Source organism: Phyllobates terribilis, unplaced genomic scaffold (genome assembly GCF_046119375.1).
Source record: "Phyllobates terribilis strain yellow unplaced genomic scaffold, ASM4611937v1 Scaffold_1268__1_contigs__length_339053, whole genome shotgun sequence".
NCBI classification, from domain to species: Eukaryota; Metazoa; Chordata; class Amphibia; order Anura; family Dendrobatidae; genus Phyllobates; species Phyllobates terribilis.
The window spans coordinates 104,576-132,033 of record NW_027364028.1 but is presented as its reverse complement, the minus strand read 5'-3'; the positions used below and the strand labels follow the sequence as shown (position 1 = coordinate 132,033).

Genomic DNA, 27,458 nt, shown 5'->3' with positions numbered 1-27,458 from the left:
TTTGCCTAAAATCACTCATGTTAACGGACAACAAATCATACTTCCTTACAAATTTCTCAACACAACCATACCATACAGGACACTTAAAAGCAACAGGCACTCTAGCATCCCTTTTGACCCACTTTAAGCCATAAAGCATCCATCCAGCCGAATACTTCATCATATAAGCACACTTATTACTTTTCCCTAGAACCACCACCACCATTTTCACGTAACTAATCCCTAAAAAGAAATCAATATTTGGAAAATCCAAACCACCATTTACACATAACTTATAGACATATTCCCGTTTCAATTTCTCCATGCGACTTCCCCAAAGAAAATTAAAGATGAATTTCTCAGTTTTCCTAATTTTCTTAAAAGCAGCAGGATATACATTCGCAACAAACAACAAAATAGGCAAAATAACCGCCTTAATAATCAGAACTTTCCCAGTCAGAGTTAATTCTCTCATTCGCCAAAAATTCAACTTGCGCACCACTCTCACCCCACAATCTTCCCAACTCTCATTTCCTTTCAAATCATCATTAAACTTAATCCCAAGCACCTTTATTGCACCATCCTCACACCTCACACCATCCATCCGTACATTCCTCTCACCAAAACATTTAAAGGAACTCTTAGTCCAATTGACCTTAAAAGCTGAGACACTACAAAACAAACTTAATATCAACCTTGCCCTACTCATCGCAGCCATATTCCCACTCACAATCACTACATCATCCATGTAACCTAGAATTCTCACATCCTTTCCATTACTCCCAGGAATCATCACACCTCTCATAACCTTATCCTTCCTAACCATACACATCAACACTTCAATCACACTAATAAACAAAAAAGGGGACATAGGGCACCCCTGACGCACTCCTGATTTAATTCTCACTTTCTCACTCAACCACCCATTCACCAAAAATTCACTTGAAACATTACAATACAAACTCCTAACACAGTTTACAAAATTCCTGGAATAACCCATCTTAGACAAAACCTTAAACATAAAGCTATGTGACACACGGTCAAAAGCTTTTTCAAAATCAACCGAAAACAACAAACATTTCTGCTTACGACTCATACAATCCCCAATCACATCACGCAACAACACCAAATTTTCAGTCATACTTCTCCCAGGCACTGCACACACTTGATCTTCATCCACCACACCGCCAATCACTTCCCGCATCCGGCTAGCCAACAATTTACTAAACACCTTATAGTCTGCATTCAAAAGGGTGATTGGCCTCCAATTCCCCAAATCCTTTTTATCACCTTTCTTATGAACCAAAACCACCACCCCATCTCTCATAGATTCACTCAACATATTCTCCGTGAACATATACTGGCACACCTCCAATAAGTCATTTCCCATCGTGTCCCATTCCTTAACATATAACTCCACGGGCAGTCCATCCTTCCCAGGTGTTTTATTCTTACTCGCAGACATCACCACTTTTTTAACTTCATCCAACACAATTACATCATCCAATATTTCACGTTCATCCTCACCCAAACAACCTTCTAAACACCCCAAAGCATCAGTCAACATCCTATCATCAACCCATTTTTCCCCATACAACTCCTTATAAAACAACACCACCTCCTGCATCACATCCTTCCCACTCACACACACCCCATCACCATTCACCACCTCATCCATATCTACTTTCTTCCCAAAAACTTTTTTGAAAAAAAACCTTGTGCATTTCTCATTTTTCTCCAAATGTTCAATCTTAGAACGGTAAATAATTTCTTTCCCTTTACCCTCAATATATTTCTTAATCTCTTCTTTCACTTGACACATCAAAACATCCACATCCACTCCAATCATCCTTAACATCCTCAGCCACTCCAGTCTAGAGCTTAAATCATTAAATTTTGCTCTATTCATTGCTGCTTTCCTCCTGCCCCTTTTTCTAAAGAAAAAACCAATCTCACTCTTCATCCAGTCCCACCACTCAAGCACATTCCTGAAATCACTTTTTTTATCCCTCCACCTAACATACATTCGCCTAAAATCACGCATGATCCTATTATCTTCCAGCAAACGCACATTAAGTTTCCACACGCCACCACCATATACAAAGGAAATCTTACCTTCTAGACGTGCCCTCAAACACACATGGTCAGAGAAGGGAACATCTTCCTGCTGGAAATTCCTACAAATAACATTTTGTGAAGAAAAGAAGATACGGTCTATTCTAGACTCTATGCCTCCCCTGTCGGCCTTATAGGTCGCAGGAGGTGGATTACCTAAAAAAACTTCCGCAGCATCCTGTAAGGAAAAATCCGCCACAAGACTCTTGAGTCTTTTACCTGTAACATCCATCTTATCCCCCTCCGTCACACAATTGAAATCTCCAACAAAAATTATTGGCATTTTGCCAGATAAAAAAAAACATAATTTCTCAAAAATTTCCAGCCTCTCCCCTTTATCTATTGGTGCATACATATTTACCACCCTAACCCTCCACCCCCTACAATTTAACTCACATATTACACACCTCCCCGCCTCCACCACCATGTAACTTTCTATCTTAACACTATAACCCTTCACCAAAACACCTACCCCACAATTTTTATTACATACAGAACCAGACCACACACTTTGACCTAAAGGCCATGCATTTTCACTTAAGGGATCGGAGATCCCACACTCCTGGACACAGTATACGTCCGCATCCAAGTTGCTCAAGTAGTCCAAAATTGCCACTCTTCTCGACTCAGATTTAATCAGCCTAACATTTAGCGACAAGATGCTGAGAGCAACTTGGGCACCCATCTATTAATTTGATGTGGCAGGTCACGACAACATGCCCACCTGTACATCATCCTAACCCTTCTGGGGGTAGGACGCTGGACGTGCAGATATCGTAGTTTGTGCCTTCCCCCAAAAAAGACACATCTTGGGGATCGGATGCAGTAGGGTACACCCGGGCTGGACTCACACTGCAGTCACTTAAAGGGGAAAAGGATGGCTCAGTTTTCTTCTTTTTCTTCACTGAAGCGCCTCCATCTTCATCTGAACTATAATCCCGCCGCTGGGGGTCAAAGTCCCCCTGACCTCCCTCCTCCTCAAGGTCAGAAACGACATCGCTCCAGGCCACATGCGGTGTTCTGGTCAGATCAGACTCCTCTTCCCCCTGCAATGTAACCATCATGTCTGGAATTTCAGCCTCCAGATCCTCCACCGGGGCCACTTCCATGCCTATACGATCATCAGTTATCGTCTCAGACTCACTGACATCTGAAGCCACAGACGCGGCCCTCTGCACCGGTGGCTCAGGTGCCAGCTCCATATTTCCTCTTACATTCACACGAACCAGTTCTGGAAAAGCAACCCGAGCCTCCTCCTCATCCAGGAAAGCCAGAGTAGATATCGGAGCAGTCGGAGTTGGAGCAGTCGGAGTTGTAGCTGTGGGTGCAGGAGATTCATTTCTTCTCCTTCCCCTTCCCGCTGCCCCCGCATATGAACCAGGATGGAATATACAGTCTCTGAAGGCATGCCCCTTCTCTCCGCAGAGGTTACAGACTATTTCATTTTTGCAATTATTGGAAGAATGACCCACCTCATTGCACTTCCTGCAAATAATCTGTCTGATGTCGCATGCTTCCTGAGTATGGCCATACCTCCTACAATGACGACAAAACCTGGGCGCATTGGGGAAGAACAGGTAACCCCGCTCACTCCCAATGGAAAAATTTGATGGAGGATAATGTATACCCCCTGGTTCATCAGGACTTTCCCGGAACTTGACCATGAAACGATATTTACCGGTCCATAGTTCCTCCTCATTCATGACTTTTACTGCCACCTTGGTAATATAGCAGTGCCTATTTAGAAAGGCATAAATCAAAGCCAAGTCCACATGTGGGTTGTACATGAAAACAGTCAGAGGTACCTCTTTGGAGCAATACAAGATGACAAAAGTCAGCCCATCCAAATATTGATTGTCCAGATTCTTTTTCAAACAATCATAGAAATTGTTGCAAACAGCCATAGAAGTAAATACAAGATTATACTTGCTTTTGAATTGCTGGAGGCACAAGATTTCTTCCTTCTTCACTTCAAGGAGTCCAAACAAAATCTCCTTCACCACGAAGCTGAGGGTAAAGATTCCTTCTTTGCCTTCTTCCACATCAATCTGGATTCCAAACTTCACTCGAGCCTCACCGGGCCCAGCGTATCGAATGCGTCCCATTATCGCTAGTCGTGTCTACTGGCCAACTCCTTATAGCAGCAAGTGGCTTAAGCCATAAAATGGCGATGCCACAGGGCCAAGAGTTAACGCACAGACAGCCAAATGACTAGACCCATTACAGATCTGAGCCAAAAGGCCGAGAAGCGATAACCAGAATTGGTTTCAAACTACGGAGCCACCCAAGGATCCTGAAAAGTCCATTTGTGGAGATGAGCTCCTGGACTCCCGTTAAGAAGACATGTTGTCAACCTCTAGATCCCTTACATGCCTGCACTTTTCGGCTTGCTGCTGCTGCAATCCACGCGTTTTAGATCTGCATAACTCCACCTCTTTAAACACAGCACCTTCACCCCCTGCTGTTCCCACCCGCCTCAACACCGTTGGAAGGGAGGAGAACCAATTAAGGCGGGGGGTGGGGTGGAACGAGCAGCTGTCTACCCTTAGCAGGAGGGCTCCTGATTACATACCTCTCCTGCTGCTGCTGCTGCTGGCTGTCCAGCAGCAGACTGAAGGTGGCTGCTGCTGTGCACAGGTATATAAAGGCTCAGAGCCTATTATGACACGCGCAGCCAGCGTTCCATTGCCACATTCCATCTACTGCAGGCAGGATACCTGGCTGGCTGAATGTCGCTGAGAAGCTCACAGAGACCGCCATAAGCAACAGTTTAACAGAATGCCACAGACTAATCAACCAAACTTTTTGGGTTGGGTTCTCTTTTATAGTCTGCAGGCATTAAATGAAAGAAGTCAGTGTTCCAGCAGAAGGAGACAACGTTTCAGAAAAGGCATTGTAGCAAACCAAAAGAGAAATTTTAAGCGCAGCAGAGTAACCAGCGCACATACCTGTTAGCTCAGGTGAGTTTAAAAGGCTGCTGTTGATAACAAGGGCATTTGCTAAATAGATGGTGTGTGTGCAACAATATACTGAAAGGTCAATTATATTGTGCAGCTTATCTCACCACCTGTAGTTATTTAGGTGAAAGCTCCAAAATGCTTGCCTAATATGTCTGTTTATCCAAAAGGAAGTAAAAAGGGAGAGCTAGAAAGATAGCATTGCATCACATTACATGGCAATGCAATGCACAGTTGCTGAAGTTGAACCAAAATGAGCTTGTAATCTGGCTTCTGCAACTTTGAACATGAAAAATCCAATGAGGAGAAGAAAAGCAAAGCCAAAGAGTCCATCCCAAAATCCGACAAACAAGCAAAATGAACAAAAAACATTGAATTCAATTCTTTCTGATTTTAGAAACTGCATTAAAGAAGGGGTGCACCGGTCCTGGAGATACTGCAATACCAGGTCAATGCGTGGAGTGGACAGAGCAAGCTCTTTTTCCATCTCCCTGTTCTAAAAATCCATTTAATATATGGTCCCCAGATAGGGGACGTATCAGATATTAAACTGATAAGAACAGATACTACACTTGATCTTAGCCAAAAGGCCGAGAAGCGATAACCAGAATTGGTTTCAAACTACGGAGCCACCCAAGGATCCTGAAAAGTCCATTTGTGGAGATGAGCTCCTGGACTCCCGTTAAGAAGACATGTTGTCAACCTCTAGATCCCTTACATGCCTGCACTTTTCGGCTTGCTGCTGCTGCAATCCACGCGTTTTAGATCTGCATAACTCCACCTCTTTAAACACAGCACCTTCACCCCCTGCTGTTCCCACCCGCCTCAACACCGTTGGAAGGGAGGAGAACCAATTAAGGCGGGGGGTGGGGTGGAACGAGCAGCTGTCTACCCTTAGCAGGAGGGCTCCTGATTACATACCTCTCCTGCTGCTGCTGCTGCTGGCTGTCCAGCAGCAGACTGAAGGTGGCTGCTGCTGTGCACAGGTATATAAAGGCTCAGAGCCTATTATGACACGCGCAGCCAGCGTTCCATTGCCACATTCCATCTACTGCAGGCAGGATACCTGGCTGGCTGAATGTCGCTGAGAAGCTCACAGAGACCGCCATAAGCAACAGTTTAACAGAATGCCACAGACTAATCAACCAAACTTTTTGGGTTGGGTTCTCTTTTATAGTCTGCAGGCATTAAATGAAAGAAGTCAGTGTTCCAGCAGAAGGAGACAACGTTTCAGAAAAGGCATTGTAGCAAACCAAAAAAGAAATTTTAAGCGCAGCAGAGTAACCAGCGCACATACCTGTTAGCTCAGGTGAGTTTAAAAGGCTGCTGTTGATAACAAGGGCATTTGCTAAATAGATGGTGTGTGTGCAACAATATACTGAAAGGTCAATTATATTGTGCAGCTTATCTCACCACCTGTAGTTATTTAGGTGAAAGCTCCAAAATGCTTGCCTAATATGTCTGTTTATCCAAAAGGAAGTAAAAAGGGAGAGCTAGAAAGATAGCATTGCATCACATTACATGGCAATGCAATGCACAGTTGCTGAAGTTGAACCAAAATGAGCTTGTAATCTGGCTTCTGCAACTTTGAACATGAAAAATCCAATGAGGAGAAGAAAAGCAAAGCCAAAGAGTCCATCCCAAAATCCGACAAACAAGCAAAATGAACAAAAAACATTGAATTCAATTCTTTCTGATTTTAGAAACTGCATTAAAGAAGGGGTGCACCGGTCCTGGAGATACTGCAATACCAGGTCAATGCGTGGAGTGGACAGAGCAAGCTCTTTTTCCATCTCCCTGTTCTAAAAATCCATTTAATATATGGTCCCCAGATAGGGGACGTATCAGATATTAAACTGATAAGAACAGATACTACACTTGATCTTAGCCAAAAGGCCGAGAAGCGATAACCAGAATTGGTTTCAAACTACGGAGCCACCCAAGGATCCTGAAAAGTCCATTTGTGGAGATGAGCTCCTGGACTCCCGTTAAGAAGACATGTTGTCAACCTCTAGATCCCTTACATGCCTGCACTTTTCGGCTTGCTGCTGCTGCAATCCACGCGTTTTAGATCTGCATAACTCCACCTCTTTAAACACAGCACCTTCACCCCCTGCTGTTCCCACCCGCCTCAACACCGTTGGAAGGGAGGAGAACCAATTAAGGCGGGGGGTGGGGTGGAACGAGCAGCTGTCTACCCTTAGCAGGAGGGCTCCTGATTACATACCTCTCCTGCTGCTGCTGCTGCTGGCTGTCCAGCAGCAGACTGAAGGTGGCTGCTGCTGTGCACAGGTATATAAAGGCTCAGAGCCTATTATGACACGCGCAGCCAGCGTTCCATTGCCACATTCCATCTACTGCAGGCAGGATACCTGGCTGGCTGAATGTCGCTGAGAAGCTCACAGAGACCGCCATAAGCAACAGTTTAACAGAATGCCACAGACTAATCAACCAAACTTTTTGGGTTGGGTTCTCTTTTATAGTCTGCAGGCATTAAATGAAAGAAGTCAGTGTTCCAGCAGAAGGAGACAACGTTTCAGAAAAGGCATTGTAGCAAACCAAAAAATAAATTTTAAGCGCAGCAGAGTAACCAGCGCACATACCTGTTAGCTCAGGTGAGTTTAAAAGGCTGCTGTTGATAACAAGGGCATTTGCTAAATAGATGGTGTGTGTGCAACAATATACTGAAAGGTCAATTATATTGTGCAGCTTATCTCACCACCTGTAGTTATTTAGGTGAAAGCTCCAAAATGCTTGCCTAATATGTCTGTTTATCCAAAAGGAAGTAAAAAGGGAGAGCTAGAAAGATAGCATTGCATCACATTACATGGCAATGCAATGCACAGTTGCTGAAGTTGAACCAAAATGAGCTTGTAATCTGGCTTCTGCAACTTTGAACATGAAAAATCCAATGAGGAGAAGAAAAGCAAAGCCAAAGAGTCCATCCCAAAATCCGACAAACAAGCAAAATGAACAAAAAACATTGAATTCAATTCTTTCTGATTTTAGAAACTGCATTAAAGAAGGGGTGCACCGGTCCTGGAGATACTGCAATACCAGGTCAATGCGTGGAGTGGACAGAGCAAGCTCTTTTTCCATCTCCCTGTTCTAAAAATCCATTTAATATATGGTCCCCAGATAGGGGACGTATCAGATATTAAACTGATAAGAACAGATACTACACTTGATCTTAGCCAAAAGGCCGAGAAGCGATAACCAGAATTGGTTTCAAACTACGGAGCCACCCAAGGATCCTGAAAAGTCCATTTGTGGAGATGAGCTCCTGGACTCCCGTTAAGAAGACATGTTGTCAACCTCTAGATCCCTTACATGCCTGCACTTTTCGGCTTGCTGCTGCTGCAATCCACGCGTTTTAGATCTGCATAACTCCACCTCTTTAAACACAGCACCTTCACCCCCTGCTGTTCCCACCCGCCTCAACACCGTTGGAAGGGAGGAGAACCAATTAAGGCGGGGGGTGGGGTGGAACGAGCAGCTGTCTACCCTTAGCAGGAGGGCTCCTGATTACATACCTCTCCTGCTGCTGCTGCTGCTGGCTGTCCAGCAGCAGACTGAAGGTGGCTGCTGCTGTGCACAGGTATATAAAGGCTCAGAGCCTATTATGACACGCGCAGCCAGCGTTCCATTGCCACATTCCATCTACTGCAGGCAGGATACCTGGCTGGCTGAATGTCGCTGAGAAGCTCACAGAGACCGCCATAAGCAACAGTTTAACAGAATGCCACAGACTAATCAACCAAACTTTTTGGGTTGGGTTCTCTTTTATAGTCTGCAGGCATTAAATGAAAGAAGTCAGTGTTCCAGCAGAAGGAGACAACGTTTCAGAAAAGGCATTGTAGCAAACCAAAAAAGAAATTTTAAGCGCAGCAGAGTAACCAGCGCACATACCTGTTAGCTCAGGTGAGTTTAAAAGGCTGCTGTTGATAACAAGGGCATTTGCTAAATAGATGGTGTGTGTGCAACAATATACTGAAAGGTCAATTATATTGTGCAGCTTATCTCACCGCCTGTAGTTATTTAGGTGAAAGCTCCAAAATGCTTGCCTAATATGTCTGTTTATCCAAAAGGAAGTAAAAAGGGAGAGCTAGAAAGATAGCATTGCATCACATTACATGGCAATGCAATGCACAGTTGCTGAAGTTGAACCAAAATGAGCTTGTAATCTGGCTTCTGCAACTTTGAACATGAAAAATCCAATGAGGAGAAGAAAAGCAAAGCCAAAGAGTCCATCCCAAAATCCGACAAACAAGCAAAATGAACAAAAAACATTGAATTCAATTCTTTCTGATTTTAGAAACTGCATTAAAGAAGGGGTGCATCGGTCCTGGAGATACTGCAATACCAGGTCAATGCGTGGAGTGGACAGAGCAAGCTCTTTTTCCATCTCCCTGTTCTAAAAATCCATTTAATATATGGTCCCCAGATAGGGGACGTATCAGATATTAAACTGATAAGAACAGATACTACACTTGATCTTAGCCAAAAGGCCGAGAAGCGATAACCAGAATTGGTTTCAAACTACGGAGCCACCCAAGGATCCTGAAAAGTCCATTTGTGGAGATGAGCTCCTGGACTCCCGTTAAGAAGACATGTTGTCAACCTCTAGATCCCTTACATGCCTGCACTTTTCGGCTTGCTGCTGCTGCAATCCACGCGTTTTAGATCTGCATAACTCCACCTCTTTAAACACAGCACCTTCACCCCCTGCTGTTCCCACCCGCCTCAACACCGTTGGAAGGGAGGAGAACCAATTAAGGCGGGGGGTGGGGTGGAATGAGCAGCTGTCTACCCTTAGCAGGAGGGCTCCTGATTACATACCTCTCCTGCTGCTGCTGCTGGCTGTCCAGCAGCAGACTGAAGGTGGCTGCTGCTGTGCACAGGTATATAAAGGCTCAGAGCCTATTATGACACGCGCAGCCAGCGTTCCATTGCCACATTCCATCTACTGCAGGCAGGATACCTGGCTGGCTGAATGTCGCTGAGAAGCTCACAGAGACCGCCATAAGCAACAGTTTAACAGAATGCCACAGACTAATCAACCAAACTTTTTGGGTTGGGTTCTCTTTTATAGTCTGCAGGCATTAAATGAAAGAAGTCAGTGTTCCAGCAGAAGGAGACAACGTTTCAGAAAAGGCATTGTAGCAAACCAAAAAAGAAATTTTAAGCGCAGCAGAGTAACCAGCGCACATACCTGTTAGCTCAGGTGAGTTTAAAAGGCTGCTGTTGATAACAAGGGCATTTGCTAAATAGATGGTGTGTGTGCAACAATATACTGAAAGGTCAATTATATTGTGCAGATTATCTCACCACCTGTAGTTATTTAGGTGAAAGCTCCAAAATGCTTGCCTAATATGTCTGTTTATCCAAAAGGAAGTAAAAAGGGAGAGCTAGAAAGATAGCATTGCATCACATTACATGGCAATGCAATGCACAGTTGCTGAAGTTGAACCAAAATGAGCTTGTAATCTGGCTTCTGCAACTTTGAACATGAAAAATCCAATGAGGAGAAGAAAAGCAAAGCCAAAGAGTCCATCCCAAAATCCGACAAACAAGCAAAATTGTAACATACCTGGCGGCGTCCTTGCATGGTGGTCCATCTCCCACTGTGCAAGAGCGCGCACTTGATCTCCAGTCCAGAATGTCTCTCTGGCTTCCCTCCTTGCTGTCTGTTTGTCTGTTTTGGCTGCATAGGGCGACACCCGCTGAACTTCCTGTTTCTTGTACCTGCTGTGGACACGCCCCTGTTGCACCTTCAGCCTATTGCTGTCCATCTTTGGGTATTTATACCACCTTCTTCCTCAAGATGGCGCCTGAGCATTGTGTCCTGTCAGTCGGCTTTTTGTCTCTGACATGCCAGGTCCTATCCTGTTTTCCTGCCTGTTTTCCAGTTCTGTGTCTGAACTGTGGTCTGTTTTTGTGAACACGCTTCTTGCCTGTTCTTTCGCCTTCTAGGGGCCGTATTCCTAGATCTGCCTGTCTGTGCCTTGCGGTATCTGTTCCCGTCTGAACAGAGTCCTGTTTGTGTCCCTGCCTTGTGGTATCTGTTCCTGTCTGAACTGAGTCCTGTCTATTTCTCCTGTCTTGCAGTATCTGTTCCCGTGTCTGAACTGAGTCCTGTCTATGTCTCCTGCCTTGTGGTATCAGTTCCCGTGTCTGAACTGAGTCCTGTCTGTGTACTCTTGCCTGCTGCCTTTCCTGGAGGCTGTATTTCCAGGCCTGTCTGAACACGCTCCTAGCCTGTTCCTCCCGCCTTCTAGGGGCCGATTACCTAGATCCGTTCCTGTATCTTGTCTGTCCTGTCTGAACACGCTCCTTGCCTGTTCGTCCCGCCTCTCTGGGGGCCGTATTCCCAGACCCGCTCCTGTATCCCGCTGCAGTGTCGGTCTCTTCCGTACACTCAGTTCCAGTCTGAACTCTCTCCTATCCTTTACCTGTTTTGCCTCTGTCTGTTCCTTTCCTTTTTCTGCAGAGTCTGAACTCGTACCTAACTCCTGCTTGTTGTCTCTGTACTCCCGTTTGTGAGTTTGTGGTCCCCTCGCTACTTCACTGCAAGTACCCTGTGGGTATCTGGCTCTGCCTTTCCCTTCCTGTCTGTTCCGTGTGAACAGAGCCCTGTCCGTCCTGCTCTGACTCCTTGCTCACTGCTCCGGCAGTCCTGTCCTGCCCTGCTTCTGCCCGCTGCTCCGGCAGTCCTGTCCTGCCCTGCTTCTGCCCGCTGCTCTGGCAGTCCTGTCCTGCCCTGCTTCTGCCCGCTGCTTCGGCAGTCCTGTCCTGTCCTGCCCTGCTTCTGCCCGCTGCTCCGGCAGTCCTGTCCTGTCCTGCCCTGCTTCTGCCCGCTGCTCCGGCAGTCCTGTCCTGTCCTGCCCTGCTTCTGCCCGCTGCTCCGGCAGTCCTGTCCTGTCCTGCCCTGCTTCTGCCCGCTGCTCCGGCAGTCCTGTCCTGTCCTGCCCTGCTTCTGCCCGCTGCTCCGGCAGTCCTGTCCTGTCCTGCCCTGCTTCTGCCCGCTGCTCCGGCAGTCCTGTCCTGTCCTGCCCTGCTTCTGCCCGCTGCTCCGGCAGTCCTGTCCTGTCCTGCCCTGCTTCTGCCCGCTGCTCCGGCAGTCCTGTCCTGTCCTGCCCTGCTTCTGCCCGCTGCTCCGGCAGTCCTGTCCTGTCCTGCCCTGCTTCTGCCCGCTGATCCGGCAGTCCTGTCCTGCCCTGCTTCTGCCCGCTGATCCGGCAGTCCTGTCCTGCCCTGCTTCTGCCCGCTGCTCCGGCAGTCCTGTCCTGCCCTGCTTGTGCTCGCTGCTCCTGCAGTCCCGTCCTGCTCTGTTCTTGCCCACCGCTTTGGGTGTTCCCTCTCTGCTGTGGTTGTCTACCGCATCTGCGGTTCTGTGACCCAGTCTGTACTGGGTCTTAACCTTTCTGTGCTCCAGCCCGTCCTTTCGGCCAGTACCTCCCTGCCTGCATACTCGCCTGTATCCACCCCTCTGCATACCTGCCGTGTTTGCTTACATCCACCAGTCTGTGCCAGCCTAACCTGCCTGTTCCAGTAATTCCAGTGTGGGTCAACCCCCGTGTCCGGAGTTTGACCTGGAGTAGCACCTGGTCCCTCTGCCCGGTTTCTCCCTGGTGCACTGGCGTCGTATGCCGTCGTGCCACCTTGGTCGGATCGGCCAGATACTTAGTCACGCCCCTCCAGGCACTCTCCGGTCCATGGTCCAGTGGAACCACAACACCCGCACACGCCAGTCAGTCCGGGCGTGTGCATAACAGCATGCTCAGGCCATGGTTCCCGTTGAGCCCCACGGCCTTCGCTCTCTGAGAAGTTTTCCAGCGAATACATGCATTAAAAATAAATAAATAAAAGTTTTTTTTTTTCTCAGCTGAGTTCCAGGCGAATTACGCACCCGTCCAGATGGATCTATCTGCTCTCGTTCCTGCGGATCCGCCACGTTACTATGGGGATCCAAGACAAAGTCGTGCATTTGTGGAGCAATGCATGCTACACTTCAAGTTCTACCCTCTATGTTTTCCCACCGATCGGGTTAAGGTGGCATTCATTATGTCTTACCTGGCGGGTGATGCCTTGGAATGGATCAACCCCCTATATGAAACACGGGATCCGATCCTCCTGGACCTAATGGCCTTCCTGGTGGCCTTTCTAATGGTCTTCGATGATCCTAACCCGGAGGCTCCTGCTGAAGCTTCACCTCCCAATATCCCGGAGCAGCCCCGATGGGTAATGTGTGTGGGTAGCGCAATAGTCCTCCAGCCCAATGAGACTACTGCCCACCCAGAATCCTCACAGGGTGACTACGCTTTCCGGAATACTTCTCCCAACCTCAAGAGGCAGTCCAGACGTGCTAGACGTAGAGGCAAGCCGTCACGCCAGGGTCTGTCCTCCCTGAGACCTCCTGACCCCAACCTTGAAGTCCCTACTGAAGCTTCATCTCCCTGTATCCCGGAGAAGCCCCAATGGGTAATGTGTGTGGGTAGTGCTCCGGTTCTCCTGCCCGAAGAGACTTCTGCCCATCCAGACTCCACACAGGAGAACTTCCTGCACCCAGCATCAGATGCTTCACCCACTTTAACCGGTGTGCATGTCCAAGGATGCTCCAAAGCTGTGGTTACCTCAGAGTCTGTGCACCTCTACTACCTGGCGGAGGACCCCCTGTTGCCTCCTGAATCCTCCGGGATACCACTCGATGACAAATGGAGAGAGACTTCTCTACACTCGGTACTCGATACTTTGTCCGCTTCGTCCTGTGAGCCTGACAATGGGTACCCCAAAGTGGTAGTTACCCCCGAGTCTCTACACCCCTCCGACCAGGCGGAGGACCTCCAGTTGTCTCCAGAACCCTTCGGGGTGCTACCTGGTAGCGAAAGGACAGAGACTCTCCTATACTCTGTACCTGATACCTCGCTCGCTTCGTCCAGTGAGTCCAACCTAGTGTACTCCGAAGCAGAGGTTACTCCCGAGTCTCTACACCCCTCCGACCAGGCGGAGGACCTCCAGTTGTGTCCAGAACCCTTCGGGGTGCTACCTGGTAGCGAAAGGACAGAGACTCTCCTTTACTCTGTACCTGATACCTCGCTCGCTTCGTCCAGTGAGTCCAACCTAGTGTACTCCGAAGCAGAGGTTAATCCCGAGTCTCTACACCCCTCCGACCAGGCGGAGGACCTCCAGTTGTCTCCAGAACCCTTCGGGGTGCCACCTGGTGGTGAATGGACAGAGACTTTCCTATATCCTGGATCTGATACCTCGCTTGCTTCGTCCAGTGAGTCCGACCTTGTGTACTCTGAAGCAGATGTTTTCTCTGAGCCTCTGCACTCTTCTGACCCGGCGGAGGACCTCCAGTTGTTTCCTGAATTCTCCGGGGTACCACCAGATAACAAAGAGACAGTGACTTTTCCTCATTATGTACCTGATAACCCGTCTATTTCTTCCTGTGAGCTTGACAAGATGTACCTCGAAGCAGAGATTACCCCCAAGTCTCTGTCCCCCTCCAACCCGGTGAAGGACTTCCAGTCGTCTCCTGTACCCTCTGGGGTGCCACCTGAAAATATGTGGAGAGAGACTTCCTTGTGTGCTGTTCCTGGTACTCCACCCGTTTCGTCTGTTGCTAGGGATGGCTGGATAGGAGGTAGCATCCTAGCTAACCAGATGAAATCAATTTTTCCTGTGGACAGTGGAAGTGATCTCCTTGAAGTGAACGACTGGTCCTCGAATTCCCTGCGGAAGATTCTGGCAGGCCTGAAGAAGAGGGGGCGTAAGGGGGGGGGGTACTGTAACATACCTGGCGGCGTCCTTGCATGGTGGTCCATCTCCCACTGTGCAAGAGCGCGCACTTGATCTCCAGTCCAGAATGTCTCTCTGGCTTCCCTCCTTGCTGTCTGTTTGTCTGTTTTGGCTGCATAGGGCGACACCCGCTGAACTTCCTGTTTCTTGTACCTGCTGTGGACACGCCCCTGTTGCACCTTCAGCCTATTGCTGTCCATCTTTGGGTATTTATACCACCTTCTTCCTCAAGATGGCGCCTGAGCATTGTGTCCTGTCAGTCGGCTTTTTGTCTCTGACATGCCAGGTCCTATCCTGTTTTCCTGCCTGTTTTCCAGTTCTGTGTCTGAACTGTGGTCTGTTTTTGTGAACACGCTTCTTGCCTGTTCTTTCGCCTTCTAGGGGCCGTATTCCTAGATCTGCCTGTCTGTGCCTTGCGGTATCTGTTCCCGTCTGAACAGAGTCCTGTTTGTGTCCCTGCCTTGTGGTATCTGTTCCTGTCTGAACTGAGTCCTGTCTATTTCTCCTGTCTTGCAGTATCTGTTCCCGTGTCTGAACTGAGTCCTGTCTATGTCTCCTGCCTTGTGGTATCAGTTCCCGTGTCTGAACTGAGTCCTGTCTGTGTACTCTTGCCTGCTGCCTTTCCTGGAGGCTGTATTTCCAGGCCTGTCTGAACACGCTCCTAGCCTGTTCCTCCCGCCTTCTAGGGGCCGATTACCTAGATCCGTTCCTGTATCTTGTCTGTCCTGTCTGAACACGCTCCTTGCCTGTTCGTCCCGCCTCTCTGGGGGCCGTATTCCCAGACCCGCTCCTGTATCCCGCTGCAGTGTCGGTCTCTTCCGTACACTCAGTTCCAGTCTGAACTCTCTCCTATCCTTTACCTGTTTTGCCTCTGTCTGTTCCTTTCCTTTTTCTGCAGAGTCTGAACTCGTACCTAACTCCTGCTTGTTGTCTCTGTACTCCCGTTTGTGAGTTTGTGGTCCCCTCGCTACTTCACTGCAAGTACCCTGTGGGTATCTGGCTCTGCCTTTCCCTTCCTGTCTGTTCCGTGTGAACAGAGCCCTGTCCGTCCTGCTCTGACTCCTTGCTCACTGCTCCGGCAGTCCTGTCCTGCCCTGCTTCTGCCCGCTGCTCCGGCAGTCCTGTCCTGCCCTGCTTCTGCCCGCTGCTCCGGCAGTCCTGTCCTGCCCTGCTTCTGCCCGCTGCTCCGGCAGTCCTGTCCTGCCCTGCTTCTGCCCGCTGCTCCGGCAGTCCTGTCCTGCCCTGCTTCTGCCCGCTGCTCTGGCAGTCCTGTCCTGCCCTGCTTCTGCCCGCTGCTTCGGCAGTCCTGTCCTGTCCTGCCCTGCTTCTGCCCGCTGCTCCGGCAGTCCTGTCCTGTCCTGCCCTGCTTCTGCCCGCTGCTCCGGCAGTCCTGTCCTGTCCTGCCCTGCTTCTGCCCGCTGCTCCGGCAGTCCTGTCCTGTCCTGCCCTGCTTCTGCCCGCTGCTCCGGCAGTCCTGTCCTGTCCTGCCCTGCTTCTGCCCGCTGCTCCGGCAGTCCTGTCCTGTCCTGCCCTGCTTCTGCCCGCTGCTCCGGCAGTCCTGTCCTGTCCTGCCCTGCTTCTGCCCGCTGCTCCGGCAGTCCTGTCCTGTCCTGCCCTGCTTCTGCCCGCTGCTCCGGCAGTCCTGTCCTGTCCTGCCCTGCTTCTGCCCGCTGCTCCGGCAGTCCTGTCCTGTCCTGCCCTGCTTCTGCCCGCTGATCCGGCAGTCCTGTCCTGCCCTGCTTCTGCCCGCTGATCCGGCAGTCCTGTCCTGCCCTGCTTCTGCCCGCTGCTCCGGCAGTCCTGTCCTGCCCTGCTTGTGCTCGCTGCTCCTGCAGCCCCGTCCTGCTCTGTTCTTGCCCACCGCTTTGGGCGTTCCCTCTCTGCTGTGGTTGTCTACCGCATCTGCGGTTCTGTGACCCAGTCTGTACTGGGTCTTAACCTTTCTGTGCTCCAGCCCGTCCTTTCGGCCAGTACCTCCCTGCCTGCATACTCGCCTGTATCCACCCCTCTGCATACCTGCCGTGTTTGCTTACATCCACCAGTCTGTGCCAGCCTAACCTGCCTGTTCCAGTAATTCCAGTGTGGGTCAACCCCCGTGTCCGGAGTTTGACCTGGAGTAGCACCTGGTCCCTCTGCCCGGTTTCTCCCTGGTGCACTGGCGTCGTATGCCGTCGTGCCACCTTGGTCGGATCGGCCAGATACTTAGTCACGCCCCTCCAGGCACTCTCCGGTCCATGGTCCAGTGGAACCACAACACCCGCACACGCCAGTCAGTCCGGGCGTGTGCATAACAAAAATGAACAAAAAACATTGAATTCAATTCTTTCTGATTTTAGAAACTGCATTAAAGAAGGGGTGCACCGGTCCTGGAGATACTGCAATACCAGGTCAATGCGTGGAGTGGACAGAGCAAGCTCTTTTTCCATCTCCCTGTTCTAAAAATCCATTTAATATATGGTCCCCAGATAGGGGACGTATCAGATATTAAACTGATAAGAACAGATACTACACTTGATCTTAGCCAAAAGGCCGAGAAGCGATAACCAGAATTGGTTTCAAACTACGGAGCCACCCAAGGATCCTGAAAAGTCCATTTGTGGAGATGAGCTCCTGGACTCCCGTTAAGAAGACATGTTGTCAACCTCTAGATCCCTTACATGCCTGCACTTTTCGGCTTGCTGCTGCTGCAATCCACGCGTTTTAAATCTGCATAACTCCACCTCTTTAAACACAGCACCTTCACCCCCTGCTGTTCCCACCCGCCTCAACACCGTTGGAAGGGAGGAGAACCAATTAAGGCGGGGGGTGGGGTGGAACGAGCAGCTGTCTACCCTTAGCAGGAGGGCTCCTGATTACATACCTCTCCTGCTGCTGCTGCTGCTGGCTGTCCAGCAGCAGACTGAAGGTGGCTGCTGCTGTGCACAGGTATATAAAGGCTCAGAGCCTATTATGACACGCGCAGCCAGCGTTCCATTGCCACATTCCATCTACTGCAGGCAGGATACCTGGCTGGCTGAATGTCGCTGAGAAGCTCACAGAGACCGCCATAAGCAACAGTTTAACAGAATGCCACAGACTAATCAACCAAACTTTTTGGGTTGGGTTCTCTTTTATAGTCTGCAGGCATTAAATGAAAGAAGTCAGTGTTCCAGCAGAAGGAGACAACGTTTCAGAAAAGGCATTGTAGCAAACCAAAAAAGAAATTTTAAGCGCAGCAGAGTAACCAGCGCACATACCTGTTAGCTCAGGTGAGTTTAAAAGGCTGCTGTTGATAACAAGGGCATTTGCTAAATAGATGGTGTGTGTGCAACAATATACTGAAAGGTCAATTATATTGTGCAGCTTATCTCACCACCTGTAGTTATTTAGGTGAAAGCTCCAAAATGCTTGCCTAATATGTCTGTTTATCCAAAAGGAAGTAAAAAGGGAGAGCTAGAAAGATAGCATTGCATCACATTACATGGCAATGCAATGCACAGTTGCTGAAGTTGAACCAAAATGAGCTTGTAATCTGGCTTCTGCAACTTTGAACATGAAAAATCCAATGAGGAGAAGAAAAGCAAAGCCAAAGAGTCCATCCCAAAATCCGACAAACAAGCAAAATGAACAAAAACATTGAATTCAATTCTTTCTGATTTTAGAAACTGCATTAAAGAAGGGGTGCACCGGTCCTGGAGATACTGCAATACCAGGTCAATGCGTGGAGTGGACAGAGCAAGCTCTTTTTCCATCTCCCTGTTCTAAAAATCCATTTAATATATGGTCCCCAGATAGGGGACGTATCAGATATTAAACTGATAAGAACAGATACTACACTTGATCTTAGCCAAAAGGCCGAGAAGCGATAACCAGAATTGGTTTCAAACTACGGAGCCACCCAAGGATCCTGAAAAGTCCATTTGTGGAGATGAGCTCCTGGACTCCCGTTAAGAAGACATGTTGTCAACCTCTAGATCCCTTACATGCCTGCACTTTTCGGCTTGCTGCTGCTGCAATCCACGCGTTTTAGATCTGCATAACTCCACCTCTTTAAACACAGCACCTTCACCCCCTGCTGTTCCCACCCGCCTCAACACCGTTGGAAGGGAGGAGAACCAATTAAGGCGGGGGGTGGGGTGGAACGAGCAGCTGTCTACCCTTAGCAGGAGGGCTCCTGATTACATACCTCTCCTGCTGCTGCTGCTGCTGGCTGTCCAGCAGCAGACTGAAGGTGGCTGCTGCTGTGCACAGGTATATAAAGGCTCAGAGCCTATTATGACACGCGCAGCCAGCGTTCCATTGCCACATTCCATCTACTGCAGGCAGGATACCTGGCTGGCTGAATGTCGCTGAGAAGCTCACAGAGACCGCCATAAGCAACAGTTTAACAGAATGCCACAGACTAATCAACCAAACTTTTTGGGTTGGGTTCTCTTTTATAGTCTGCAGGCATTAAATGAAAGAAGTCAGTGTTCCAGCAGAAGGAGACAACGTTTCAGAAAAGGCATTGTAGCAAACCAAAAAAGAAATTTTAAGCGCAGCAGAGTAACCAGCGCACATACCTGTTAGCTCAGGTGAGTTTAAAAGGCTGCTGTTGATAACAAGGGCATTTGCTAAATAGATGGTGTGTGTGCAACAATATACTGAAAGGTCAATTATATTGTGCAGCTTATCTCACCACCTGTAGTTATTTAGGTGAAAGCTCCAAAATGCTTGCCTAATATGTCTGTTTATCCAAAAGGAAGTAAAAAGGGAGAGCTAGAAAGATAGCATTGCATCACATTACATGGCAATGCAATGCACAGTTGCTGAAGTTGAACCAAAATGAGCTTGTAATCTGGCTTCTGCAACTTTGAACATGAAAAATCCAATGAGGAGAAGAAAAGCAAAGCCAAAGAGTCCATCCCAAAATCCGACAAACAAGCAAAATGAACAAAAAACATTGAATTCAATTCTTTCTGATTTTAGAAACTGCATTAAAGAAGGGGTGCACCGGTCCTGGAGATACTGCAATACCAGGTCAATGCGTGGAGTGGACAGAGCAAGCTCTTTTTCCATCTCCCTGTTCTAAAAATCCATTTAATATATGGTCCCCAGATAGGGGACGTATCAGATATTAAACTGATAAGAACAGATACTACACTTGATCTTAGCCAAAAGGCCGAGAAGCGATAACCAGAATTGGTTTCAAACTACGGAGCCACCCAAGGATCCTGAAAAGTCCATTTGTGGAGATGAGCTCCTGGACTCCCGTTAAGAAGACATGTTGTCAACCTCTAGATCCCTTACATGCCTGCACTTTTCGGCTTGCTGCTGCTGCAATCCACGCGTTTTAGATCTGCATAACTCCACCTCTTTAAACACAGCACCTTCACCCCCTGCTGTTCCCACCCGCCTCAACACCGTTGGAAGGGAGGAGAACCAATTAAGGCAGGGGGTGGGGTGGAACGAGCAGCTGTCTACCCTTAGCAGGAGGGCTCCTGATTACATACCTCTCCTGCTGCTGCTGCTGCTGGCTGTCCAGCAGCAGACTGAAGGTGGCTGCTGCTGTGCACAGGTATATAAAGGCTCAGAGCCTATTATGACACGCGCAGCCAGCGTTCCATTGCCACATTCCATCTACTGCAGGCAGGATACCTGGCTGGCTGAATGTCGCTGAGAAGCTCACAGAGACCGCCATAAGCAACAGTTTAACAGAATGCCACAGACTAATCAACCAAACTTTTTGGGTTGGGTTCTCTTTTATAGTCTGCAGGCATTAAATGAAAGAAGTCAGTGTTCCAGCAGTAGGAGACAACGTTTCAGAAAAGGCATTGTAGCAAACCAAAAAAGAAATTTTAAGCGCAGCAGAGTAACCAGCGCACATACCTGTTAGCTCAGGTGAGTTTAAAAGGCTGCTGTTGATAACAAGGGCATTTGCTAAATAGATGGTGTGTGTGCAACAATATACTGAAAGGTCAATTATATTGTGCAGCTTATCTCACCACCTGTAGTTATTTAGGTGAAAGCTCCAAAATGCTTGCCTAATATGTCTGTTTATCCAAAAGGAAGTAAAAAGGGAGAGCTAGAAAGATAGCATTGCATCACATTACATGGCAATGCAATGCACAGTTGCTGAAGTTGAACCAAAATGAGCTTGTAATCTGGCTTCTGCAACTTTGAACATGAAAAATCCAATGAGGAGAAGAAAAGCAAAGCCAAAGAGTCCATCCCAAAATCCGACAAACAAGCAAAATGAACAAAAAACATTGAATTCAATTCTTTCTGATTTTAGAAACTGCATTAAAGAAGGGGTGCACCGGTCCTGGAGATACTGCAGTACCAGGTCAATGCGTGGAGTGGACAGAGCAAGCTCTTTTTCCATCTCCCTGTTCTAAAAATCCATTTAATATATGGTCCCCAGATAGGGGACGTATCAGATATTAAACTGATAAGAACAGATACTACACTTGATCTTAGCCAAAAGGCCGAGAAGCGATAACCAGAATTGGTTTCAAACTACGGAGCCACCCAAGGATCCTGAAAAGTCCATTTGTGGAGATGAGCTCCTGGACTCCCGTTAAGAAGACATGTTGTCAACCTCTAGATCCCTTACATGCCTGCACTTTTCGGCTTGCTGCTGCTGCAATCCACGCGTTTTAGATCTGCATAACTCCACCTCTTTAAACACAGCACCTTCACCCCCTGCTGTTCCCACCCGCCTCAACACCGTTGGAAGGGAGGAGAACCAATTAAGGCGGGGGGTGGGGTGGAACGAGCAGCTGTCTACCCTTAGCAGGAGGGCTCCTGATTACATACCTCTCCTGCTGCTGCTGCTGGCTGTCCAGCAGCAGACTGAAGGTGGCTGCTGCTGTGCACAGGTATATAAAGGCTCAGAGCCTATTATGACACGCGCAGCCAGCGTTCCATTGCCACATTCCATCTACTGCAGGCAGGATACCTGGCTGGCTGAATGTCGCTGAGAAGCTCACAGAGACCGCCATAAGCAACAGTTTAACAGAATGCCACAGACTAATCAACCAAACTTTTTGGGTTGGGTTCTCTTTTATAGTCTGCAGGCATTAAATGAAAGAAGTCAGTGTTCCAGCAGAAGGAGACAACGTTTCAGAAAAGGCATTGTAGCAAACCAAAAAAGAAATTTTAAGCGCAGCAGAGTAACCAGCGCACATACCTGTTAGCTCAGGTGAGTTTAAAAGGCTGCTGTTGATAACAAGGGCATTTGCTAAATAGATGGTGTGTGTGCAACAATATACTGAAAGGTCAATTATATTGTGCAGCTTATCTCACCACCTGTAGTTATTTAGGTGAAAGCTCCAAAATGCTTGCCTAATATGTCTGTTTATCCAAAAGGAAGTAAAAAGGGAGAGCTAGAAAGATAGCATTGCATCACATTACATGGCAATGCAATGCACAGTTGCTGAAGTTGAACCAAAATGAGCTTGTAATCTGGCTTCTGCAACTTTGAACATGAAAAATCCAATGAGGAGAAGAAAAGCAAAGCCAAAGAGTCCATCCCAAAATCCGACAAACAAGCAAAATGAACAAAAAACATTGAATTCAATTCTTTCTGATTTTAGAAACTGCATTAAAGAAGGGGTGCACCGGTCCTGGAGATACTGCAATACCAGGTCAATGCGTGGAGTGGACAGAGCAAGCTCTTTTTCCATCTCCCTGTTCTAAAAATCCATTTAATATATGGTCCCCAGATAGGGGACGTATCAGATATTAAACTGATAAGAACAGATACTACACTTGATCTTAGCCAAAAGGCCGAGAAGCGATAACCAGAATTGGTTTCAAACTACGGAGCCACCCAAGGATCCTGAAAAGTCCATTTGTGGAGATGAGCTCCTGGACTCCCGTTAAGAAGACATGTTGTCAACCTCTAGATCCCTTACATGCCTGCACTTTTCGGCTTGCTGCTGCTGCAATCCACGCGTTTTAGATCTGCATAACTCCACCTCTTTAAACACAGCACCTTCACCCCCTGCTGTTCCCACCCGCCTCAACACCGTTGGAAGGGAGGAGAACCAATTAAGGCGGGGGGTGGGGTGGAACGAGCAGCTGTCTACCCTTAGCAGGAGGGCTCCTGATTACATACCTCTCCTGCTGCTGCTGCTGCTGGCTGTCCAGCAGCAGACTGAAGGTGGCTGCTGCTGTGCACAGGTATATAAAGGCTCAGAGCCTATTATGACACGCGCAGCCAGCGTTCCATTGCCACATTCCATCTACTGCAGGCAGGATACCTGGCTGGCTGAATGTCGCTGAGAAGCTCACAGAGACCGCCATAAGCAACAGTTTAACAGAATGCCACAGACTAATCAACCAAACTTTTTGGGTTGGGTTCTCTTTTATAGTCTGCAGGCATTAAATGAAAGAAGTCAGTGTTCCAGCAGAAGGAGACAACGTTTCAGAAAAGGCATTGTAGCAAACCAAAAAAGAAATTTTAAGTGCAGCAGAGTAACCAGCGCACATACCTGTTAGCTCAGGTGAGTTTAAAAGGCTGCTGTTGATAACAAGGGCATTTGCTAAATAGATGGTGTGTGTGCAACAATATACTGAAAGGTCAATTATATTGTGCAGCTTATCTCACCACCTGTAGTTATTTAGGTGAAAGCTCCAAAATGCTTGCCTAATATGTCTGTTTATCCAAAAGGAAGTAAAAAGGGAGAGCTAGAAAGATAGCATTGCATCACATTACATGGCAATGCAATGCACAGTTGCTGAAGTTGAACCAAAATGAGCTTGTAATCTGGCTTCTGCAACTTTGAACATGAAAAATCCAATGAGGAGAAGAAAAGCAAAGCCAAAGAGTCCATCCCAAAATCCGACAAACAAGCAAAATGAACAAAAAACATTGAATTCAATTCTTTCTGATTTTAGAAACTGCATTAAAGAAGGGGTGCACCGGTCCTGGAGATACTGCAATACCAGGTCAATGCGTGGAGTGGACAGAGCAAGCTCTTTTTCCATCTCCCTGTTCTAAAAATCCATTTAATATATGGTCCCCAGATAGGGGACGTATCAGATATTAAACTGATAAGAACAGATACTACACTTGATCTTAGCCAAAAGGCCGAGAAGCGATAACCAGAATTGGTTTCAAACTACGGAGCCACCCAAGGATCCTGAAAAGTCCATTTGTGGAAATGAGCTCCTGGACTCCCGTTAAGAAGACATGTTGTCAACCTCTAGATCCCTTACATGCCTGCACTTTTCGGCTTGCTGCTGCTGCAATCCACGCGTTTTAGATCTGCATAACTCCACCTCTTTAAACACAGCACCTTCAACCCCTGCTGTTCCCACCCGCCTCAACACCGTTGGAAGGGAGGAGAACCAATTAAGGCGGGGGGTGGGGTGGAATGAGCAGCTGTCTACCCTTAGCAGGAGGGCTCCTGATTACATACCTCTCCTGCTGCTGCTGCTGCTGGCTGTCCAGCAGCAGACTGAAGGTGGCTGCTGCTGTGCACAGGTATATAAAGGCTCAGAGCCTATTATGACACGCGCAGCCAGCGTTCCATTGCCACATTCCATCTACTGCAGGCAGGATACCTGGCTGGCTGAATGTCGCTGAGAAGCTCACAGAGACCGCCATAAGCAACAGTTTAACAGAATGCCACAGACTAATCAACCAAACTTTTTGGGTTGGGTTCTCTTTTATAGTCTGCAGGCATTAAATGAAAGAAGTCAGTGTTCCAGCAGAAGGAGACGTTTCAGAAAAGGCATTGTAGCAAACCAAAAAAGAAATTTTAAGCGCAGCAGAGTAACCAGCGCACATACCTGTTAGCTCAGGTGAGTTTAAAAGGCTGCTGTTGATAACAAGGGCATTTGCTAAATAGATGGTGTGTGTGCAACAATATACTGAAAGGTCAATTATATTGTGCAGCTTATCTCACCACCTGTAGTTATTTAGGTGAAAGCTCCAAAATGCTTGCCTAATATGTCTGTTTATCCAAAAGGAAGTAAAAAGGGAGAGCTAGAAAGATAGCATTGCATCACATTACATGGCAATGCAATGCACAGTTGCTGAAGTTGAACCAAAATGAGCTTGTAATCTGGCTTCTGCAACTTTGAACATGAAAAATCCAATGAGGAGAAGAAAAGCAAAGCCAAAGAGTCCATCCCAAAATCCGACAAACAAGCAAAATGAACAAAAAACATTGAATTCAATTCTTTCTGATTTTAGAAACTGCATTAAAGAAGGGGTGCACCGGTCCTGGAGATACTGCAATACCAGGTCAATGCGTGGAGTGGACAGAGCAAGCTCTTTTTCCATCTCCCTGTTCTAAAAATCCATTTAATATATGGTCCCCAGATAGGGGACGTATCAGATATTAAACTGATAAGAACAGATACTACACTTGATCTTAGCCAAAAGGCCGAGAAGCGATAACCAGAATTGGTTTCAAACTACGGAGCCACCCAAGGATCCTGAAAAGTCCATTTGTGGAGATGAGCTCCTGGACTCCCGTTAAGAAGACATGTTGTCAACCTCTAGATCCCTTACATGCCTGCACTTTTCGGCTTGCTGCTGCTGCAATCCACGCGTTTTAGATCTGCATAACTCCACCTCTTTAAACACAGCACCTTCACCCCCTGCTGTTCCCACCCGCCTCAACACCGTTGGAAGGGAGGAGAACCAATTAAGGCGGGGGGTGGGGTGGAACGAGCAGCTGTCTACCCTTAGCAGGAGGGCTCCTGATTACATACCTCTCCTGCTGCTGCTGCTGCTGGCTGTCCAGCAGCAGACTGAAGGTGGCTGCTGCTGTGCACAGGTATATAAAGGCTCAGAGCCTATTATGACACGCGCAGCCAGCGTTCCATTGCCACATTCCATCTACTGCAGGCAGGATACCTGGCTGGCTGAATGTCGCTGAGAAGCTCACAGAGACCGCCATAAGCAACAGTTTAACAGAATGCCACAGACTAATCAACCAAACTTTTTGGGTTGGGTTCTCTTTTATAGTCTGCAGGCATTAAATGAAAGAAGTCAGTGTTCCAGCAGAAGGAGACAACGTTTCAGAAAAGGCATTGTAGCAAACCAAAAAAGAAATTTTAAGCGCAGCAGAGTAACCAGCGCACATACCTGTTAGCTCAGGTGAGTTTAAAAGGCTGCTGTTGATAACAAGGGCATTTGCTAAATAGATGGTGTGTGTGCAACAATATACTGAAAGGTCAATTATATTGTGCAGCTTATCTCACCACCTGTAGTTATTTAGGTGAAAGCTCCAAAATGCTTGCCTAATATGTCTGTTTATCCAAAAGGAAGTAAAAAGGGAGAGCTAGAAAGATAGCATTGCATCACATTACATGGCAATGCAATGCACAGTTGCTGAAGTTGAACCAAAATGAGCTTGTAATCTGGCTTCTGCAACTTTGAACATGAAAAATCCAATGAGGAGAAGAAAAGCAAAGCCAAAGAGTCCATCCCAAAATCCGACAAACAAGCAAAATGAACAAAAAACATTGAATTCAATTCTTTCTGATTTTAGAAACTGCATTAAAGAAGGGGTGCACCGGTCCTGGAGATACTGCAATACCAGGTCAATGCGTGGAGTGGACAGAGCAAGCTCTTTTTCCATCTCCCTGTTCTAAAAATCCATTTAATATATGGTCCCCAGATAGGGGACGTATCAGATATTAAACTGATAAGAACAGATTTTTTGATTGAATATATCTTTTATTAGCACAAAAAATAAGTTAACAGACAGTGTACAGTGCCGCAGCCCAGTACACACAGAATTCTACATCATATTTACATAGCATGAGGATACGACGCACTAACTAGACACATCACACCCCTATGCTACACAAAACACTCAATCTGAAAGAAAAAGCATGTCAATCAATACAGTACGAAGAATCGTGATAAGAGATGGGGATTGGGAAAAAGGGGATGGGGAGGGGAAAATCACAGGCCCGAAGCTTTATTAAAAGACAAGACACATAAGGGGAGAGGGGGAGGAGGGGTTTAGTCCTCATCCTCGTCCTCCGGACCGTCCACGATGGAATAGTCTCTGAGCAGGCTGTGGATCAGCCTGCGGCAGTCCTGGATGGACATCCTCTCCCTCCTCAAGATGAGCCGGTTCCTGGCGACCCAAACGGCATCCTTGAAGCAGTTCATAAGGCGCCAAGCCTCCTGGATGGCTCCGACGGTATGAACCCCAGGGAAGAGTCCGTAAAGCACAGAATGGTGCGATAGGCTCGCCCTGGGGACAGAGTTCCTCAGGTCGTCCTCAAGGGCAGTCAACAGGCGCTGTGCAAATCCGCAGTCCAAAAAAGTGTGCAAAGATGTTTCCTCCACGAAGGGGCACCTTGGGCAGTACCGGGTCTTGCACAGGTTCCGGGCATGCATGAATGACCGGACGGGCAGTCCGCCCTGAATCGCCATCCACGACAAGTCCTTGTGCCCGTTGGTCAGCCTGTCAGACGACACATTTGTCCACACAGTCTCCAGCGTGTCCTGGTGAAGTCCTGTGATGTTCTCCACGTCATCCTTGGCTCTGATGAGCTTGTGGATAGTTTTGGGCTTCCACAAGTCGGGCTTGAGTCCCTCCAGTTGATGTTCCCCCACAAATCGAACGACGTCTCCGTAGAACCATGGCGTCGTCCAGTTGTAGGGGAAGG

General features: G+C 47.8%; 12 non-coding genes across 12 annotated transcripts; all 12 read right to left on the bottom strand.

The window, feature by feature from the left end:
• Positions 1–5,462: 5,462 nt before the first annotated feature.
• On the bottom strand, positions 5,463–5,653 carry LOC141243809 (U2 spliceosomal RNA). The gene has a single exon (XR_012307830.1). It is a non-coding gene; the product is annotated as a U2 spliceosomal RNA (small nuclear RNA).
• A 1,115-nt stretch (positions 5,654–6,768) lies between these two features.
• LOC141243808 (U2 spliceosomal RNA) lies at positions 6,769–6,959 on the bottom strand. The gene has a single exon (XR_012307829.1). It is a non-coding gene; the product is annotated as a U2 spliceosomal RNA (small nuclear RNA).
• Positions 6,960–8,074: 1,115 nt separating this feature from the next.
• Positions 8,075–8,265, bottom strand: LOC141243806 (U2 spliceosomal RNA). Its single transcript, XR_012307828.1, has one exon. It is a non-coding gene; the product is annotated as a U2 spliceosomal RNA (small nuclear RNA).
• A 1,115-nt stretch (positions 8,266–9,380) lies between these two features.
• Positions 9,381–9,571, bottom strand: LOC141243691 (U2 spliceosomal RNA). Its single transcript, XR_012307745.1, has one exon. It is a non-coding gene; the product is annotated as a U2 spliceosomal RNA (small nuclear RNA).
• A 7,631-nt stretch (positions 9,572–17,202) lies between these two features.
• On the bottom strand, positions 17,203–17,393 carry LOC141243804 (U2 spliceosomal RNA). The gene has a single exon (XR_012307826.1). It is a non-coding gene; the product is annotated as a U2 spliceosomal RNA (small nuclear RNA).
• A 1,114-nt stretch (positions 17,394–18,507) lies between these two features.
• On the bottom strand, positions 18,508–18,698 carry LOC141243803 (U2 spliceosomal RNA). The gene has a single exon (XR_012307825.1). It is a non-coding gene; the product is annotated as a U2 spliceosomal RNA (small nuclear RNA).
• A 1,115-nt stretch (positions 18,699–19,813) lies between these two features.
• Positions 19,814–20,004, bottom strand: LOC141243802 (U2 spliceosomal RNA). Its single transcript, XR_012307824.1, has one exon. It is a non-coding gene; the product is annotated as a U2 spliceosomal RNA (small nuclear RNA).
• A 1,115-nt stretch (positions 20,005–21,119) lies between these two features.
• Positions 21,120–21,310, bottom strand: LOC141243697 (U2 spliceosomal RNA). The gene has a single exon (XR_012307750.1). It is a non-coding gene; the product is annotated as a U2 spliceosomal RNA (small nuclear RNA).
• Positions 21,311–22,422: 1,112 nt separating this feature from the next.
• Positions 22,423–22,613, bottom strand: LOC141243801 (U2 spliceosomal RNA). Its single transcript, XR_012307823.1, has one exon. It is a non-coding gene; the product is annotated as a U2 spliceosomal RNA (small nuclear RNA).
• Positions 22,614–23,728: 1,115 nt separating this feature from the next.
• Positions 23,729–23,919, bottom strand: LOC141243800 (U2 spliceosomal RNA). The gene has a single exon (XR_012307822.1). It is a non-coding gene; the product is annotated as a U2 spliceosomal RNA (small nuclear RNA).
• Positions 23,920–25,031: 1,112 nt separating this feature from the next.
• On the bottom strand, positions 25,032–25,222 carry LOC141243799 (U2 spliceosomal RNA). Its single transcript, XR_012307821.1, has one exon. It is a non-coding gene; the product is annotated as a U2 spliceosomal RNA (small nuclear RNA).
• A 1,115-nt stretch (positions 25,223–26,337) lies between these two features.
• On the bottom strand, positions 26,338–26,530 carry LOC141243729 (U2 spliceosomal RNA). Its single transcript, XR_012307780.1, has one exon. It is a non-coding gene; the product is annotated as a U2 spliceosomal RNA (small nuclear RNA).
• Positions 26,531–27,458: the final 928 nt, after the last annotated feature.